Here is a 15,792-nt window from a genome sequence, read left to right as displayed (position 1 = left end):
ACACGCTGACAAGCACCTGGAAGCACAGACTCTGCTCCCTTGGGCTTTTTCCAGCACTCACGCGTGCTCTTGGCTCATGCTTCCGGCCCTTTACTGAAAGGGGCCAGGAAATACCTAACCAGAAGCTCCCGCTTTGCCTGGCTCCCCCCTCTCCTCGCTGCTAGCTAATCAGAATCCTCTTTCCAGAGGTCTCTGGCATCAGGTCCCTTCCTCTTTATCGTCAATGCCAACATCCTGGCCCAGTCCTTTGTCATGTTACATCTGAATTATTACCAACTGCTGGGGGTGGGCAAACACCAACCAGTGGTCAAATCCAACCTCCAAGTTAATAACGCTTTCTTTATATAATTTAAATTGAGGGAAAATTAAAAAAAATTCATTTTATTTTCATTTTATTTATTTGTTTGTTGTTTTTTGAGATAGGGTTTCTCTGTGTAACAGCTCTAGCTGTCCTGGAACTTGCTCTGTAGACCTCAAACTCACAGAGATCTATCAGCCTCTGTCTCCCAAGCGCTGGGATTAAAGGCATGTGCCACCACCACGCAGCAAGATTCGTTTTTATAATAAATGAAAATTACATGAAATTCTTATTGCCAGCTTCAGAGGCCTGTAGCCACCCCCATCTGCACTGCATTACCTTCAACGCCTTCCCAATATTCCTGGAAGGCTGTCCTCTGAGCATGGATGGCAAAGCCATCGCCATCATGAGACCCTCACGAGATCAGACCTATTAACAGTCTCTCATGGAAGTGGGGGATTCCCAGCTGGGCACGATCCTGCCCAAGCTGTGTGTGGCGGGCAAAAACTTCAGCATATGAGAAGCGAAGGCTGGCTGAGATGGGGACCTTAATGCAGCGTCTGGGAGGTCATCGCCCACCCATCTCTTTACAGAGATGCGACTGTTTTGGGGTGACCCATATTCATTCCTCTAAGTGAGCCCAATGATGAGCACAAAGTTTCTCTGGCCAGTAGTTGTCTACCTGGAGAACGTCAAAGTCTGACAGGAGAAGTCAGAAAACAAAACAATGGCAGAGTTGAGGGGACTGCATCAGAAAGGACCCAGCTCCCAGAACTGAAATGTCCCTCCCCAGCCCAAACACAAAGTGCAGACTCCTCCGACAACGACCCTGCGCCCCCATCTCTCCGACCCCGTTCCCTATCTTCCAATATGACTTCCAAACTGTTACTCTGGATGCACCACCTCCAAACCTCTGTCTAGAAGGCGTGCGGAGGCATACACAGACCCTGGGAACCAACTGGCTTCGAGCACATGCTCATGGCCGTTCTCATCTTTCAGAAAGCCCTTCTCAGCTGGCCACTAGCCTGCCTTTCAGGGCTCTGGGAAGAATTCCTGGCTCCCTCTCCTCAGCTCCCACTGCACCCTGAGCCTACTCTCATCACAGCTCTGACCACACTGCAAGGGATTCACCTATTTGAGTGTCTGTCTCCCCAGCGACACCAAGATTCCACCGGGAGAGGAAAGCAGCGTACTCATCTCCAAGCACTCAGGCAGAGCCGAGCAGTGGTTCAGGTTCAAGGTACTGAGCTCAGCTTCCAGGGAGCAGGGCTGCCACTCACTGCCTATGATGTCCTGGGCTTGCTCTCAACCCTAAGCTACTGCTTCTGTTATAGATTCACAGAGAGGTGGCCTTACACTGGAGCACGGTCAACCTACCAGGGGCAACACTCTTAATTTAAAATTGACTATCCCAGCTGGGCGGTGGTGGCACACCACCAGGTGGTGGCAGAGGCAGGCAGATCTCTGTGAGTTCAAGGCCAACCTGGTCTACAAGAGCTAGTTCCAGGACAGGCTCCAAAGCTACAGAGAAACCCTGTCTCAAAACACCAAAACCAAGCCGGGCAGCGGTGGCGCACGCCTTTAATCCCAGCACTCGGGAGGCAGAGGCAGGAGGATCTCTGAGTTCTAGGCCAGCCTGGTCTACAAGAGCTAGTTTCAGGACAGGCTCTAGAAACTACAGGGAAACCCCATCTCGAAAAACCAAAAAAAAAAAAAAAAAAAAAACAAACCAAAACCAAACAAGCAAAAAGCACTTTGACTGTTGCTCTCCCAGGAGCTATCGGCCGCCAATAGTTCCTGGGGTGGAGGTGAGACTTCACATCTGCTCACACCTTGCTACACCGGGATTGGTAGGGTGAGACTTCACATCTGCTCACATCTTGCTACACCGGGATTGGTAGGGTGAGAGTTCACATCTGCTCACACCTTGCTACGCCGGGATTGGTAGGGTGAGACTTCACATCTGCTCACACCTCACTATGCCGGGATTGGTCGGGTGAGACTTCACATCTGCTCACACCTCGCTATGCCGGGATTGGTCGGCTCGAGCTTTCATGGAGCTTGTGCAACTGTCCTAACTGCTGAGTTCGGAGGCTGCTGCCGTGCTGGGTCTGGATGGCACTGTGTGCTTGTATTTATCCTCTGGATCTTAAGCTCTTCCCATCCCTTCTTCAGCAATGATCGCTGGGCCTTAGAAGGGGGTGAAACGCTTTGGAGCCTGTCCTGGAACTCGTTCTATAGACCAGGCTGGCCTTGAACTCACACAGAGATCCACCTGCCTCTGTCTCCCGAGTGCTGAGACTAAAAGTATGCACCACCACCACCTGGCCAGATGTTCTTGATGAGCAAGGAAAAAAAGGGAGGGGGCACAAAGTTGAGTGGGAAAAGAAGGGGAGACAGATAGAATTAAACACTGTAAAACTTCCCAAAAAACCAAACCTAAAATATTTATAAAGTGTGGGGGAAAAGCAGACATTCCTAAGTGAACAAACATTTATATAAATAAGATAAAGTTTTTTTAAAGGATGCTCTTCTCACCTAAACAATCATCAATGACCTAGTCTGCATATGATCACACCTCCTCTGTAGGCCAGGGTCAGTGTGAACCAGGTTCAAACCCGAGGTGGCTCTCCATGTCCTGAGGGTCCATAGTACATGCTAGTGTTTCTATGACCTCACCTGTGAAATTCAGATGACACAGAACTGATCATGCATGCGTCACCTAAACAAACACTGGGCAGGTCACACAATTGGTTCTCAGAAGTTTATAGCTGTAATTACTCTTGTTTTTCCCAATCAATGACTCATACTATTTTTGCCTTTATGCACACACACACACACACACACACACTCAAACATACATACACATGCACAAATTCATGTGCACACACTCACACGTACATACACACACACACACATGCACACAAACATTCATACACACACATCTACACATGCAAACATTCATACACACATACACATGCACACAAACATTCACTTATACACTCATACACACATTCACACACACATGTACACACATACACATGCACACAAACATGCATTCACACACACAGAGCCTATGTCAGTACTACATCTTCTGAAGCAGGCAGTGACAACATACATTTCCACCAACCTGCCCTTGCCCTAAAACCCAGTACAGTGCGCAGGTCAAGAGGCCGGATCAATAAGTTAATGAATATATGATTTCAGGAAGTTTAAAACATTACTAGTAGGAGAGAGAATGCTGGGCAGCAGGAACGAGGCAAACAGTAATCAGAGAGCCAGCAAGAGGGGAAGGCAATCAGAAGGGCACAAGTGAAGTCAGCCCTGGATGGGACTGCAGGAGAGGCCCAGAGGCAGGTTGAGCTCCTCCTTGAAGCTGGCACTGCTCAAGCATCCTGTCCTGCATTCCCGCTCCCAGGACAGGAACCCACTCCTAGCTCACTGCACGGCCTGAACCCACACATGCTGCCCAAGGCTACTTCTTACCTGAGAGGGAACCCGGTGCCCCAGGCCTGCACTCCAAGTTCAGAAGCAGAGGCACGAAGGGCACCGTGTGCCTACCATGTGCCTGGTGGAATTCTGCCGGCCTGTAGCCGTGAAGCAGAGGCATGCTATCTACCACCCCAATGATCCTGAGAAGGAAATAGAGCCCAGGGAGGTTAAGGAACACACACTCCCATCTGGTTTCAGAACCCATGTCCCTAACCACCACATAACCCAGAGCCTCCTCTACTCTTTTTTTTTTTTTTTTTTTTTTTTTTTTTGGTTTTTCGAGACAGGGTTTCTCTGCAGCTTTTTTAGAGCCTGTCCTGGACCTAGCTCTTGTAGACCAGGCTGGCCTTGAACTCACAGAGATCCGCCTGCCTCTGCCTCCCGAGTGCTGGGATTAAAGGCGTGCGCCACCACCGCCAGGCTCAGAGCCTCTACTCTTGAGTCAAAACCACTGTGTATGAGCTGAGAGAGCTCAGACAAGCCAGTCTCTCTGATCCTTATGCTCCCAACCTATCCAGCAGGCATCACAGAACTATGCATACTTAGTGTAAGGAGAAAAAAAGAGAGACTATAACATAAAAAAGACGGATTCCCTTTCTAACCCAGCCAAATCCCTCCCTTACCACAGGAGCCCTCTCGGTGCCACTGACTGTCCTGCCTTTTGCATGTTCTCAAGTATTTTAGAGCCCGCAAGAGCTTGCAAAACAACCTGGTAACAAACAAAAGGCAGGCAACTCTACATGGGACGCGTGAGGAGGCAGCACAGTTGGGAAGACGGCACAGACAACTTCTGGCGTGCCGATGAATAGTGCATGAGCACAAGCTGGGCCAGCCAGCCCCTGCCAAGGCAGCATACACCCTGACTGACAGCCCATGACGGCACCTAGCTCTACTACACGCGCAAGCCAAGACGGCAGGCCAGGGAAGCTGGAGGCCAGGTCCAGCGGCCTCGGTGCCTCTGAGGCTACATGTCTGGTAGTGGGATGAAAACGTAAAAGTGACGGGAGAGCAGGGAAGGCTGCTCATACATGCAATCTCAGGCCTCTGGAAGCTGAGTTCAAGGCCTGCTTGGCCATATAGCAAGACCCTGTTTCAAAACCCAAAACAAAATGGCAAGCAGTCATTTATACCAATGATGAAGGATCAGAATGCTTAAAGATCATATACAGACAAAACGTCACGATGCTAGAGAAGGAACTATGTCACACAAGACAGGCACTATTTTATTGGAGGGGGACACATTTCCGTGCATCACCTTTAGGCCCATGAGCACTGCTCTGGAATCACTAGCCAGAGAAAACTCTTCAGGGACAGTGTGGACCAAGCATGCTCACCAAATGGAATCAAGCCGGTCCCAAGGAGCGGAGGCTGGAAGACACTTGACTTGTTTCCTGACTATACAAGCCATTTCCACTGGAATGGAGCTAAGTGACCCAAAGGTCCCGGAAAACGGGAGACTAAAAAGAAGCAAAACTGTATGTCACTGAGCACACTCAGCACTGAGAGGTCCAAGGAGGCCTTTGTCCACATCAGCCCCCAAATACAGCAAGATGAACAAAAGGTGGGGACTTCGGAGGGGAATCTGAAACATGACCACAGGGCTCCACCCAGGCTCCGAGGTCAGAGCAGGAACAGTGTTGGAGCCGTGGCTGCAGAGAAGCCCTGGCCATGCTAACATGGTTCTAAACCCCAAAGTGACCAAGAAGATTGTCAGAACACCTGTGAAGAGGGTGTGGCCAGCAGCATGTCCTCTAGGAAGGGCTACACTGACATTGGACTGCCTGTCTCTACTTGGCAAGCAGTGGCTAGGCACGGACAAGAGCACCAGCCAACAGATCCCCAGTGGTGATGGACCCAATGGCAGGCAGTCTGCAGGAAGGGGAGGTGGCCCAGCCCTTCCTGCAGCCAGGGTCCTTGGGGAAGAGCTACGAAACAACCCAACCCAGTTGGCAAAATACAAACATCCCAGCCTCAACCACAAGGGGCAGGTGAAGTCTAGAAAGTCTCACAGTAGAATGCAAGAGACAAGCCAGCCAGCCTAGGAGAGTATCTGTGCTGCAGCAGTATGGATCTGCTTGCAGCTAAAGTGCAGGGATCCTGACCAAATAAATCACACACACACACACACACACACACACACACACGCATACAGGATGCTTTGCTGCTTTTGTGCTGCCCCACACAAATATGGTAACTTCCTGCAGCCTCTGTAGCTTTTCAATAAACACAGCAAGTGTGACTGTGTTAAGTACCTGATGCCCTTAGGGAAATTCCCGGCCCCTTGCTCTCGGGCTGAGTGTGACGTAGATCCAGGAGCTCTCCTTAGTCCGCCTTCTCAGCCAGGGCTGGGCACAAAGCAGTCAGCGAATCCTGAGGGCTTGACTCAACTTACCACTGGCTATTTCTTCTTCAATCCCTCGTCCTTTGCTTCCTCAATGGGTCATCTTATATGACGGTCATTATAGGCTCGGCTTTACGCAACTCACTGAGTTTATGGATATGACCTTTCTGTCAAACGGGGAAGGGGGAATGGTGTGTGTACAAAGGGTACTTGACCCATGCGGACACTCGGGACGCGGCAACTATGGTGGCTACTCTGCGACCACTGACCATCAAGCCCATTTGTTCAGAGCCCCTTAAAACACCAAAGACAGAACGCTGGCTCCCGCCCCACCTCTGCAAGGCTGGTTTTGAGAATAGCCTACCTGTCTGGGAGACAAACTGACAGCATCCAAGTTTCTAGTTAAATACTTCCTTTTTCCATTTTCACGGGGAAAGCGGTGAATCCAAATGGTCAAGGCCTAACTGGGTCAAAGGCTCCACTCTAAAAAGTCCGCTCGCTGCTCAGTTAATTACATACAGTGGTAGATTCCCAGCCCACCCCCTAGCCATAGAAACTAAGATGATGACACTTGATTCGGGCTTCAGCCTTGGGAATGACAAACCCATGCCAGGGCCAGTGAGATGGCTCAGTGCATAAAAGTGCTTGTGGCACAAGTCTGACCAGAGTTTGATCCCTGGAACCAACTCCCCAAAGCTGTGTGCATGCATGCACGTGTGTGCGTGGGCACACACTTTATACCATTAAGCACTAAACACACATACAGTAACAGAAAATAAAATCACTGAAAATTTAAAAGAGAAACTCACACCAGGCAGAAAAAAGGAAAAGGTACAAATGAACAAGGCTGCACTCAACACTTCCTAGATCCCGCAGCACAGCCCATGGCCCACGAATACCTTTCTACAGCCTATGCAGGCCTCCAAATAAGAGAAATATGGCCAGACATTGGCTGGGTGGTGGCGGTGCACACCTTTAATTCCAGCACTCTGGGAGCAGAGCCAAGCGGATCTCTGTGAGTTCAAGACCAGCCTGGCCTACAGAGAAAGTTCCAGGACAGGTTCCAAAGCTAACAGAGAAAACGTCTCGAAAATCAAAAATGGCCAGACATGGAGGAACACATCTTTAATCCCAACACCTTTAGCCAGGAGGCAGAGAGAGGAGGACCTTCGAGTTCAAGTCCAACCCAGTCTGCATAGCAAGTTCCAGATCCAGGGTGGCAGAGTGAAACCCTGTTTCAAAACAAACAAAGCTAACTAAATCCGTGAGTGAACTGGATGCTTCCTTGCCCATCCCCTGAAGGCATTTCAGCCACGTGACCAGAGGGAAGGGAATGTGTAATTACGGTTTTTCAAAGTCACAGGAGCTGCCAGAGAGTGGTGGTGCACACCTTTAATCCCAGCACGTGGGAGGCCAAAGCAGGCGGATCTCTGAGTTCCAGGCTACTCTGGTCTACAGAGTGAGTTCCAGGACAGCCAGGGCTACACAGAGAAAAAGTCATAGGAGTCTGTGAGGCCACAGGGAACCCTGACACCACTACCTTCTTAGTTGAGAGAGTGATGGTAACAGCACTGCGCCCCCCCCCCCCCCCCCCCGCTCCAGCTGGCAGCACCCAGGCTTGTTTAGGCCCCTGAAGAGCGCTCAAGACACAGGCTGCAGTCAGGGCTGTCCAGTGTCAGCCACCATGATCACGTGATCAGGACTTATTAGCCCGGTAGTTCCAGCGGGTTGCTTTCCCCACCTCTCCCTTCACCATTCCAGAACCCTGAAATCCCAATCCCAAGGCAGTGGGGAGGGGGGTGGCTATTCTCCCCCGCCCCTTCTCCCCAGGCTCCCAAGATAGAGAGCCTTCCCAGGCTCCAGAGGGAAGAAAGAGAAGGCGGGATCAAACAAAGTAGAACTGTCAGTTTAAATGGTGCTGGGGTTCAAGGGCTGGACCACAGGGCCACGCCCACAGCCCCCCCCTTCCCCGCACAGGTCTTTTAAAGCAGCAAGGGGAAGTCAAAGACAGTGACTGGTTAGCGGTTATGTTGTCCCCTTCCCAGGGTTCACCAGAATGAGTCTTTCATCACATATACAATGTAACAGCGCCTGTAGACCCTCCCAGTGCAGAAAGCCCCCTCTGCTGGCCACCAGCCCCTCTCCGTCACCAGCAGTCTCAACTCCAGAGCCAGGCACTACAGAGGGAAGCAGCCGTTGACAGACACAAAAGGGCTCCACCATCTCCCCGGGGCTCTTCCTGTCCAGCAGAAGCTTCTGTCCCCACAGCTTGCACTGAGGTCAAGTCCACAGTCCCCCTTCTCCCGTCTTTGCTCTGAGGATCTCGACCTTCCGTTTTATAAGATGCAGCAGCCTCCCATCCTCCTGTGCAAATCTAACCGGCCAATGGAGACCCAGCAGGGCCAGAGAAAACCACCTTCCTGTCTTCAACAGTCCTATCTGCATGCCTTCAGACAGCTGAACTGCCCTCGAGAAAACAGCTGATCACACATGACTGAGCCCCGCCGGGACAGCCCTGTCATTCTGCCTCACGGTGTATCTAAGCACCCAGGTGTGTGACCTCTACCCCACCCCACCCACCCCCACCGTCCCAGAGGACTCTGACAAGTGGAGCCAAAGACGACAGAGGAGTTGCCTGGAAGGGGAGGGAAAGTCCACTGAATGAATTTAGGTAATTTTCCAAACAACATCCCCTCCAGTTCCCACATAACTGGATAATGTGCTGTATTATCCATGGAAGCCAAACACCAGAAAGGAAGCAGGTGTTCCACTTCCCAGCAGAAGCAGAAAACGAGCAGCCGCCTTTCTGCAGACCTTAGCAAAAGCCCCAGGTCTCCAAGGCTACTATTTCAGCCGCGAGAAGTTGCAAAGGCCTGAGCACTGGAGACGGCTGCGGGTCAGAGGACCACGTCCCCCATCCCTGAACCACTTCCATCCTCTCTGGTCCCAGTCGTCCTGTCTGCTTTGATTAAATACTTCACACTCTCCAAATATAAATGTCTTTTTCATTTCTGGGTTTCTCCCCTAAAGTAATGACTGTCTACTGCAGTGGACAGTGGAGGGAATAACAGGTGTCAGGACCCCAAAACCTGCCCATTAGTCACCACCATGGCCTGGGGCTGGGAAGATACTTCCCAGAGTAAGACCCTAGGCTGACCCCAGCCTTGCTTTTAGCCAGGGCTTTCTGTCACTTCCTTGGCCTGGGATCTCACCAATCCCAAGTTCGTCATCTATGAAACAGGGGTCACACCGAGAATAAGTTATATACACAGAAGTGAAGAGCTGGGGTCCTAGCACAGGTGTTGCCGAGCAACCAAAGAGCAGTGCCATTGCTTACCAGCAATCAGGCAAGGACAATGGTCTACCAGAAACCTTTCAGCATCAACAAGAGGAGTGTGGGTGTGTTTTCCTCCAGAGGTACCAATGGAAAACACCATGAAAAATCCAACTCCAGGATCAATGGAGCTGTACTCAGAGCCAATCAAGTCACTTCTGTTCCTTTATCTATAAATTGGGAAAACACTATACTATAATTTGACTACATTACAGTCCAGTAAGAACCAATGATATGGGGTCGGGGGCTTGGCTTGCCTCGCGGAGTGAGGACCAAGCACCTGCCTCCAGAGAGGATCCACTAGGGAAGAAAAAGAAGTTCACCTCTTCAAAGCAAGAACTGTAAGTGAATCCTGAGCCTGGCTTCTGTAAAAATGTCACGCCCGATATCACGCAACATAAACAAACCAATGATGATTCTTATTTTCCCAAGTACATTAGCTCTGATAGCCTTTTAATCTGCTCATACAACCAGCTTCAAGAAGGGAGAAGACACACGTGGTGGCTCCCTGCCGAGCCCAGAGCAGAGTCCAGGACTGCTACTCCTGCCTGCTGGTCCAACTTCAGGAATCCTGGCCACTTCTCAGATGTCACTACCTGGGAAAATTAAGTAATGATTCTAGTTCCACTTGGACATGCCAATGCACCAAGTAAAATCCTCACCTACAAGAGCAATCAACACACACACACACAAAGAGTAATCAACACTCCACAGAGCGGATCTCTGAGTTAGAGGCCGCCTGACCTACAGAGCTAGTTCCTGGACAGTCAGGGCTACACAGAGAAACCCTGTCTTGAATCATCCCTCCCCAAAAGTAATCAACAGATCAAAGAAAGGGTCAGCTCCCCTACTGAATGGCAGTTAAGAAAGGCCATCCTTTCTTTCACAATGCCAACACTGGACCTGGAGAGATGGCTCAATGGTTAAGAACACTCACCTCTCTTCCAGAAGACTAAAGTTCGACTCCCAGCACCCCTGTCAGGCAGCTCACAACCACTTGTAACTCCAGCTCGAGGACCTGACACCCTCTTCTTGCCTCCAAGGGCGCCTGCACACACGTGGCACACACAGAGACACACTCACACTCCCCTGTAAATAAAAATAACTATTTAAAATGGCAACATATCGCTGGGTGTAGTGAGTGGGTCACACGAGTCATCTCCACACTCATGAAGTAGAGGCAGGAGGATCAGGGGCTCCCTTGCCACAAAGCAGAATTAGGCAGTCATCCTTGGCTATATAAGGAGTTCAAGGCTAGCCCAGACTACACAAGAACCTATCTTAAAAAAAAAAAAAAAAAAAAGAACACATGAGGGTCAGATATAGTGGCATAGTGGTAATTCCAGGCAGAAGCTTCGAGGGTGCGGAATCAGCCTGGGTTACTTAGCAAGTTAAGGCCAGACTGGACTAGACATAAAGAAACCCTGTCTCCAAACAAACCAACCAACAAACAACAACAAAAAATGTATAAGGCAGATGGAAAACCTCAGTTTTCCTTCTTTGATTTCTCCCAGTCTAGAAGTGCTTCACTTACAACCTCCTATTAAAATGTCTAGAAAGCTAAGACGTGGGAGAGGGAGGGAGGGAGGGGAACTGATCTCCCAGTTCACAGAAAGGAGAATGAGAGGCTCAACTCCATCCCCACCCAGGTTTTCCAAAGAACACCTAACATGTACTCTCAGCACCGTGCAAAGAACACCTACTAAGTCCTCAGCACATAATAAAGAACACCTACTATGTCCTCAGCACCATAAGAACACCTACTATGTCCTCAGCACCGTGAGAAGAACACCTACTATGTCCTCAGCACCATAAGAACACCTACTATGTCCTCAGCACCATAAGAACACCTACTATGTCCTCAGCACCATAAGAACATCTACTATGTCCTCAGCACCACGAGAAGAACACCTTCTATGTCCTCAGCACCGCGAGAACACCTACTATGTCCTCAGCACCATAAGAACACCTACTATGTCCTTAGCACCATAAGAACACCTACTATGTCCTCAGCACCGCAAGAACACCTACTATGTCCTTAGCACCGCGAGAAGAACACCTACTATGTCCTCAGCACTATAAGAACACCTACTAAGTCCTCAGCACCGTGAAATGAACACCTACTATATCCTCAGCACCATGAGAAGAACACCTACTATGTCCTCATCATTGTGAGAAGAACACCTACTACGTCTGCAACACTGCGGGAAGCACCCTTCCCTCATGATCTTCTCTCCCACACCTAGAAACCACAGGATACAAACATCCTGGCAGGGTGAAAGCCCCAACCGGCTGGCAGTCAAATTTTAGACTTCTCAAAAGTCCGCGCTATCCTAAGCACAGAAAAGAGCTCTAGCTGAGGCACCAGGCCCAAGTTCTAAAGGATTCTTTGCGGAACCACCCACCAAACAGTCATAGCTGTAATTCTGAAATCAACTCCTGCTACTTAGTACACCGCTAAAAGATACTTTAAGACTTTTACAACCTAGAGCCTAAGAAAAGCTCACTGTAAGGCTAGAAGAACTGACTGGAGTGCATGTGGCAATCAAGTACAAAATTTATGACATCCTCTTAAAGGCTCTAGGGAGACATGCTCACAGAAGGCAGCCACAAAGAACAGCATCCTCTGTGCCTGGGTCTTGAGTGAACTTATTCCTGCTGGCAGCAGCAATCTGTAAGATGTCTTTCCCATCATGAAATCTCACTCTCACCATCAAGCCAAATGATTGTGTGTGTGGTGGACTGTCAAATGGGGCCAAACACACACTGATGTCCTGGTATTTAAATGCTATCCTCTCCATCCACGGCGCACTTTAAATAAACAAATACCACTGTCTGAAATGATCTCCATGGCTCTGCATTAATCCATTTCACACAAGCCATAATTAATGTCTGACTTAAGCACTAAAATCAAAGCAATACAGATGTGGTGTATATTCTTGGAAACAACTTTCTGTCTCCAGACTCGGGAGAAAAAAAAAATCAGTCAAGATACAAGGCTGACCCACGACCCCAATTGCGCTGAAGCGCCTGAAGGACCCCTTCTTCCGAGCAACAATTGTGAAAGAGCTAGATGAGGCGGTCCCTGCCAAGTAGAGACGCCAAAACCTGCAATCGGCCATCACGCCGGCTGGCTGGCTGAGAACACCAGACAAACCCATATCTGGGTAGGGCTCTCCAAGGTTATTCTTACGCGAGGGATGTCTAGTGGCCGCGGGAACCTCCAACGTGTTGCCACTTTGCAAAGCAGTTAGGAAGGGGAGCGGCGCTGAAATAAGAGGCCCCAGTGGTTGCCTGCACCCCACTCAGTCTACCACCAGACGGAAATGTCAAGAGTTCCCTCATGGCCACCTGCCATAACGACCTCAGCAACCTACACACTGCGCCTGCTGGGATCCAGACTAAAGACATCGGGGAGCGCAGTCTCACTCCAGGCTGGGTCTTCACCCCTACAAAGCCGCCTTGGGCACACCCAGTCCAAGCCGCTTATTCCCGTTCCTACTAGCGAGATACCTCTCTTGAGTTCCCCCTGGGCGCGACCTGACCTAGCACCCGATTTCTGGAGGTCAGGGACCCGGACACGGGCCCGGCAACGCGGGAAGCGCAGAGGGGCTTCCTTGCCGCACGCGTCCGCCGGAGACAGGCTCCAGGCACGGGGCGGGCCGGAGCTTCGGGGCTGTCCGGCAGGGTTGTCTCCAGACACACATCGGGGCGACGCGGCCACCCGCGCCCAAAGCCGCCCGGGACCCAGCCGACGACCCCCGGTATACCGAGGTGCAGCGTGGGCGGGATGCGGCTGTTCCCCAGGAGCGCGGCGCTCACCTCTGCTTCATGCTGCTGTGTCCTCGTGGCCGGCGGGGCCACCCAGCCGCGCGCCGGGACACGCAGCCGCAGCCCCCGCGCGCTAGCCCGCAGCGTCCGGCGCGGCAGCAGCAGCAGCGGCGGCGGCAGGACCGGCGCCGCCGGGGCGGGGCGGGCACATGGGAGGGCGGGGGCAGCGGCCCTCCAGGCTAGACCACCGACCCTAACGGGGGGGGCGCGGGCTAAGGGCTCCTGCAGATCGCTCCGTGCTTCTCGTTCTTAGAGACCGGGTTGCCACTTCCAGGCTCGGTTCTATCAAAATCTCACGGGTCACAGCAGAAGGTAAAGGAATGCACAGCTGCCACTCCCTCCCTCCTGCTCTCTCCCCCCACGGCTTGGACCATATGGTACATTCCAGAATGCCCAACGGAGTAGGCGAGGAAAGAGGTGATTGGCTGGGAATCTTGGAAGGGGCGAGAAGCCACACAAAACGGCCAACTGCATAACACTGGGGGTATATCAAAACGGGCCAGACCCGAGACTGGAGGACGCCCTTAAAGGGGACTTGTTTGTTGCTCTCAGAAGCCCCCACAAAACAAAGCTAGAATTCTCTTCCTGATCTCAGCCAGATGGGACAGAATAGAGATGTGTCGATTTCCGGGAGGAAAGCTCTGGAAAACTTCGGAGAATTGAATCCTACTATATGACTTTGAGTGGGTAACGCCAACTCCTTGCCTCAGTTTCCTTTTCCAATCCAATGAGGATGTTAGACTACACTTGACCTCTAGGAAGCCTTTCTCTTATTTCCTCATGCCTTGCATGAGATTATTTATCTCTTCAATTCCAGGCATCTTGAGCTTTGGTTGCCTTGCATGAGATTATTTATCTCTTCAATTCCAGGCATCTTGAGTTTTGGTTGGAAGAGGGTAGACCTGACACCACACCTTTAGAGACGTAACAGTCTATAGTCTCTCGTCGCGGGAAGGTAGGTCGAAAATTCTTTTGAGGCCCTTTCATATGTTAAGGAAGAGCATTCTTCCAGCCGGGTGTGTAGACCCCGCCTCCTAAGGTCTGCGCCCCCAGAGGCTGACGAAGCTTCAGTTAATTCTTCACTGGCTTGCTGGACTGTGCTGGATTCCAGCCTTCAGCAACAAATCCAAGACTGATGACCCTTGGGCCCTGCTGAAGAGTGTTCCTGGCTGGTCTGTAGTACACCACTCAACTACGCAGGATTCCCGGTTCTCTCAGTAGCCCTCCATGTCTAGCTGAAGACCTTGCAAACATTACTGAAGGCCTTGTCTGCTCCATTTTAGACTATCACCCCAGAAAGCCAGAACTGCCTCAGACCCATTGCTCTGTACATTTTTTAAAACTTATTATTTGTGGGCTGGCATGGGGTGCTGGCGGGCACTGTGAAGGTCAGAGGACAACTTTCAGGAGTCAGTTCTCTCCTTCTACCATGGGTCCTTAGGGATCAAATTTGGTGACAAACGCGTTTTTACTGATGAACTCTCGCAGGCCCTCCACTTCCTTTATTTCAGAAATTTTCAGCCTGTGGTCCTCAGCGTCCAAACTGTAAGGTATTCAGGATGCCTTTCCTAAGAGTTCCACTTGCAGCCAGACAACGCATCTTCCAACCATTGTCCAAAGACTCCCAGAAGTCCAGTTCGGATAGGCAGCCTTCCTGGACGGGCTACATAGTTGCTGATGTATGAGACCTCCCATTTCTACCTTGTGCCCTCGTGACCCCAATTTTCCATGTTTTCTGCCCCCAGATGTAATTCTCTTTCTCTAGAATCCCACAGCTGCTACTGCTTGTGTTTACTAACTGTTATGGTTTAGATAAGAAGCGTCCTTCAGAAAGGCTCACGTCTTTGCTGCTTGGTCCCCAGCTGGTATGCTATTTTGGGAGGTGCTGGAAACTTTAGGAGGTGGGGCCTAACTGGATGAAGTAGGTCATTAGGAGCCAGGCCTTGGAGTTATCTTGTCCCTGGCCTCTTCCTGTCTTTCTGCTCACTAACCAACGTGAGGTGCACGTGTTCCTACTACCATGCTCCTCTGCCTGTGAGCAGGGACCCCAAGTCAACAGAGCCAGGAACCAAAGATGGAAACCCACGAATTAAAAGAATTCCTCCCTTAAACTGTTTATGTGAGGTATGTTTGTGTGAAGAAACTGACTAACCAGAACAGTATATCTTACGTGCTGGGTACTGTTGGGAGGGGCTCGTGTGCGTCACCTCGTTCCAACCTCACATCAGCGCTATGAAGTGCGTTATTTCCATCTGTACCATTATTCCTCCTGAGAGAAAAATAGTTTGGAGGAGTTAGCTCATCAGTGCACGGGCACGGAGAAGCCTAGCTCTAGGGGCCGCCCTCAGAGTCCTACAGCGCAGCCCTGTGCTGGGGGAGGGGGGGCGGGGGGAGGGGTTGTTTTGTTGTTTGTTAACTCGACATATGCCAGGAGTATTTGTGAAGTGGGAATCTCAACTAAGGAAATATCTCCGTCCGATTGGCCTGTAGGGAAGT

General features: G+C 50.8%; 1 protein-coding gene across 7 annotated transcripts in view; it reads right to left on the bottom strand.

Moving 5' to 3' along the window:
* The window catches only part of Mical3 (microtubule associated monooxygenase, calponin and LIM domain containing 3), a 180,805-nt gene extending 167,388 nt beyond the window's left edge, over nucleotides 1-13,417 (bottom strand). For 4 of the 7 annotated variants that reach the window (XM_038320556.1, XM_038320561.1, XM_038320562.1 and 1 more), the window contains exon 1: nucleotides 13,288-13,417. The gene's annotated coding sequence lies outside the window, so the exon portion shown is untranslated. The remainder of the gene's footprint in view (nucleotides 1-13,287) is intronic. The other 3 variants (XM_038320557.1, XM_038320559.1, XM_038320558.1) reach the window with 3 other exon arrangements.
* Between the last annotated feature and the right edge of the window lie 2,375 nt (nucleotides 13,418-15,792).

Source organism: Arvicola amphibius, chromosome 2 (assembly GCF_903992535.2).
Source record: "Arvicola amphibius chromosome 2, mArvAmp1.2, whole genome shotgun sequence".
Taxonomy (NCBI): domain Eukaryota; kingdom Metazoa; phylum Chordata; class Mammalia; order Rodentia; family Cricetidae; genus Arvicola; species Arvicola amphibius.
The sequence above is the reverse complement of the archived record's forward strand: the minus strand, read 5'-3'. Positions and strand labels throughout refer to the sequence as shown.